This window comes from Gossypium hirsutum, chromosome D06 (assembly GCF_007990345.1).
Source record: "Gossypium hirsutum isolate 1008001.06 chromosome D06, Gossypium_hirsutum_v2.1, whole genome shotgun sequence".
Taxonomy (NCBI): Eukaryota; Viridiplantae; Streptophyta; class Magnoliopsida; order Malvales; family Malvaceae; genus Gossypium; species Gossypium hirsutum.
The window spans coordinates 17,494,590-17,499,557 of NC_053442.1; the positions used below are offsets into that span (position 1 = coordinate 17,494,590).

The 4,968-nt window shown below is 31.5% G+C and overlaps 1 long non-coding RNA gene across 1 annotated transcript; it reads right to left on the reverse strand.

Annotated features, from left to right (window-relative positions):
- Positions 1-965: 965 nt before the first annotated feature.
- LOC121218545 (uncharacterized) lies at positions 966-3,437 on the reverse strand. The gene is made up of 3 exons (XR_005914931.1): positions 3,298-3,437; positions 2,679-2,767; positions 966-1,229 (listed from the first exon to the last, which is right to left on the reverse strand). It is a non-coding gene; the product is annotated as an uncharacterized lncRNA (long non-coding RNA).
- Between the last annotated feature and the right edge of the window lie 1,531 nt (positions 3,438-4,968).

The following is a 4,968-nucleotide window of genomic DNA, read 5'->3' on the forward strand; positions in this document are numbered from 1 at the left end:
CCTACTAAATGTAAGAAAATTATTTTTGGTTCTGTGTTTAATTTGTGATTATTCGATGCCACACTCGAAGTGATTCGTTATACGAGAATAGCAAAGAAATTTGTTCGATTGAAAGTCGAGAATGTTAAGGATCTGTCTCACACAAAGCACAAGTACCTTTCGAGAAAATTTGATTGCTATATATATTACAAACCGACTAGGTTTTCAAATTTTTAATCTTTTGCTGTGATAAAAAGCCATTTTCAAACCGATTTTTTTCAAACATATCGACCACAATTATAAAAAATCAAAGGAAAGCCCTCATACTTAATATAATAAGCAAAGCCATCAATATAAATATGAGAGACCAACAGATTCTTAAGATCCATAATGATAGCTAGACAACCAAACCAACCTCGTTTCCTGGCCTTCGTTTTGTAGCCAATCTTAATTACAGTGCCCAAAACTTCTGCAATTGGTCTGAGGGAGTTTTAGTGTAGAATGTGAAAAGAGAGACTAGGAAGTCGCACCCAAACAACCACCTTGTGTGACGCCCTAAATTCGACCGAGACGGTCTAACCCATATCCGGAACATGACATTAGTCACTTACGTGACTACATCATAAACCACGATGCACAACACAAAATTTTCATGCATAATTAGCAATCAAACCTAGATATGGGTTATGTAACAACATCATACAAATCCTATAAAGCTTGCTTATATAACAACATCATTCAAAAGTCATTCGAGGGAAAACTATCATTTTGCATTCATCATATGAAGCACTCTTAAATAACAATTTTAGAAATACATTTCAAATCTAGAGTTATGTAAGAAATAATATTGAAAGAATCAGTTTAAACCAATTAGTAATCTATGATTAGTTTAAAAAAAATAAAGGTTTCAGGTACCAAATCATAAAAACAACAATCGATACGAAGTAACCATTTTACGAAATTGTAAGTTGCATCACAAAATTAACCATCTAAACCTTAGTCATACAAATTTTCAAAGCATTTTATAGTATTTATGGATTCCAATTAAATTACCTAAAACTTAGGACTAGAATGCAAATGAAGCAAAACAAGGCATAAACACTCGATATGCCATGTTGTGGTGACATGATTGCCATGTAGTGACATAATTTGAAGAGGGCTCTCGTCACGAAGATGCAACTTTGGGTGTTTCAACGTCGATCCCTCGTCATGACGTCATTCAAACGACGCGGCGACGTCATCTGCAATTTCTACAGAAACAGCCCAACATCTTGCATTTGTCATTTTGAGTCTTGATCAAACATACGATTTCGTGCATTTAGGCCTATTTCTCTATTCTAACATGTCATATTGCAAGCATACATCATTCAAAACATGCTTAAATAAATTTTAATGCACCTTAGCAAAATTTGACACCTCAAGTAATTTTTTTATGCTAGCATACAAGTCCTTAACTTTACACTCAGTTATACAACATACCATAACATCCATTCATGTTTTCCTCAAGATCCTAAATGCTCATTTTAGACCTATTTGGTCATTTAAAACATACCAAAAAAGACATCCAGGATACTGTTAAACCATTTTTGTCACATTTTTATCGATGATTCATGCAAACCTTGAACACAAAACTTCAATCAACAATCATGCATCATCAAAATCATTATTCACAAGCAATCAAAAGATCACAACCCAAGTTTAAAGTCCTTAACAACAGTCCTTAAAGTCCATTTTACAGTACCAAAATTAAAATAGTCTAGTCCCATAAAAATGACCCACATTGTCTTTATTAATGAGTTCAAAAACCTCAACATAAACTCAACCAAGTTGCCTTGAATAGATCACTTTACTTGCCTAGTTCCCCCTCTTCAGTTGAGCTATCTCTCAACAAAATATTTAAACACGAGTGTGAGCTTTTTGAAACTCAGTGAATGCTCAAGGATGCCATAATAAAACACAATATTCGAGGTTTAAGGAAAGCATACTAAGGCAAACAATCATGACACTTTTAAGCATAATTCAATCAATTCACAATTGAAATATAATTGCCTATTTTTCGAGATCGTACTATAAATTCTATCCATATAGATTCTGATCGTTTGGCTACGTGATTTGAAAAATATATATACAAACATATCTCATCAGAAAAACGAATCTCCAACACACCAATGACTCTAAGAGTCTAACATATCCGATATAAGTGTAGCATAAGCTATCACTCTCCAACACACTAATATATCCCATTGAATGGAGTTAAAACTCAACATTCCTTTTCTCTCCAACATATCTCGGGCCTCAACACCCATATATAAAACACATGTGTGAGCACTCAAATCTTATGACATCCCAACTATATCTAATAATATCAAGACACCACAAGGCCAACATATCTATTTAAAAACAATTATTTACTATTTTATGCACATTATTGTTTATCCATATTCGCCACACTATCACATCACATGTAATGCACTATCAAGTGCCAACACAATGCTCTTTGAGCCACAAACACTATAAACTCATATCTGTGCATAAAACCAGCAAATCATGAGTTATATACTGACATAAACACATCATTTTTTGCTATAAACTCATTATAAATCACATCTCTCACCACACAAGCATTATTTGCAAGGCTAACCTAAGCTCCCTATTAAATCTATGAATCGTGCTTACATGTAGTACTTCAGATCACTCACCGATTTAACATTCACTCAATTGTCGAAAGCCTAAAAGAGCTTCTCCTTGCCTTTCGCCTTACCCATAGAGGGCTCCGATGGATCCAAAACTTCGCATACACATTAAACACAACATAAACTAATCATTAGCATCCAAAATCACATCTAAACATAAATATATATATATAGATCCATATTCTCCACTCTTAAACCAAAAGTTTAACTAGATTTATTGAAATAATTGATTTCCTTAATCAATTCTTATTTCTATTACTTAAAAATGATTCTAAACATCTCATATATCATATTAGAACAGATTTAAACCATTTTAAATGCCTAAAAATGTAGATTTCAATTTTTCGAAAATATCATCACATGAGAGCATTCAAAAGGGAAAATAATCAATTCTCTAAAATCCTTTAATGATCTATTAAATTGAGTTTAATAACCTTTTAATCAAATCAAAATAAGATGAAAATCATTCAGTAACAATGATTTAACTTAAAAATCTAAATTTCACCATTTTCAATCTCATTTTTGACTTAAAACTTTAGATCCATAGACATCTCATTATAAGTGATCAAATCTTGATTTGTAAAAGCAACATACATAAAAATATAATCAAGAATCAAAATCTAACCTTGAGTGAAGAAGAAAAACAAGTTGAAGCTTTAATTGCTTGAAAAACCTTTGGAGAAGTATGAGGAAATTGAGGAAGAATTTGAGTGTTTTCTTTAAAATTGAGATCTAGTGTTTAGTAAGTGAGAAAATCAAAATGACCTATTTATTTGGAGAGAGAAATGATTAAATTGGTGTTTGGAAAAAATTCACATGAATGGGTTTTATAGTTGCATGAAAAAAGAACCGATTTTTAAAACTTGGATTAATTACTTTTAGGAAACTCTCAAGTTTGACATTTTTACAAATTAGTCCTTTTTTAATTAAAACACCTTTTTCTTAATTCTTTTTAAATCCAATTTTATTTTTAAAAACCGTCCTAAAGTAATCATTTTTCGAACAATTAATTCTAAATTCTTTAACCTAATTTTAGACCACTATTATTATTATTATTATTCTCGAATTTAATTCCTGGATCCGAATCAACTATCCAATCCACTAACCTGAATTTACTAGACAAAATTTAAGGATGTGACACATTAGATATAAAGTAGTGTCCAATGATTTGCCAGTGGTTTTTAGTGAGAATTCGACTATAATCATTATCATCACCATACTTAACTATGAAATGATTACCATCCATATCTGCTAGTTGAAAATTCTCAAATAAATTTCGTAGGAATAAAGTCTCCTTAATAAAGTTTTGAAACAAATAGATATCCCCAAAAGACGACAATAACAGTCTTTTTCATGCTTTTATGAATTAACTCATGAACTCTATAAGAGAAATGAAGTTTCGAATACTGGCCATCTATTTTGACACTAAAATCATCATTCCCCTATTTGATATCGACATAAATATCATCAGCCACCGATCCACTAGGCAAATCTAGATTCCCAATAAGAGTATCACAAGAGGAAGCTCTTAGGGAATCACCCTCCATACTCATGTCCTCTTGCCCATCGCTGGCAACATTTTTATCCTTAACCTTTTTGTGGCTCTTTCCAATTCTTCAGAGATTAGAGAACCTGGCCACTCGAGAGAGAAAAACGAGAAAGAATCCATTCAAGTTTTTTCACGACTATAAAACATAAGTCGACACTTTTTAATGTTCAAGTTAATCGCCATTTAAAATGTTACCTCTTTTACTTTAAAATTAATTTGGTCTAAATTGTTAAATTTTATAATAAAAAGACTAATTTGATCTTTAGCCTATAAAACGGGGACCACCAAGTAATTTAACCTTTACTATATCTATTTCGGAATAACTACTAATTGTGGGTCCCACGATAATTGCTGAAGAAAAAAACCCGTTCAAATATGTTATCACTTTTAAGTGAACACTTGAATTAATTAGGTTAAGTTCCAGATTTAAACTAAGATGATAAAATTTAGATTAGATTAAACCGATCAGTTTAATAGGCTGAACTGTTAACCAATAATGGTTTAATCATATATTTTGAATAGAAAACATAAAGAACCAACTACAGCATTTAAAACACCAAAAATAAGGAAGTCAAAGAAATCAATTAAAGCCGATTGAGTCTTAGTTCGGCTAGCATTAGCATTGTTTATCCTCTTATTTAAGGGTTGGGATTAGGGGTGAACATTTGATCGAATCAAATGAAAAAATTTCGAATTAATCGGGTTGATGAATCCTATTTTATTATCCTAATTCGATTCAAAATTTTC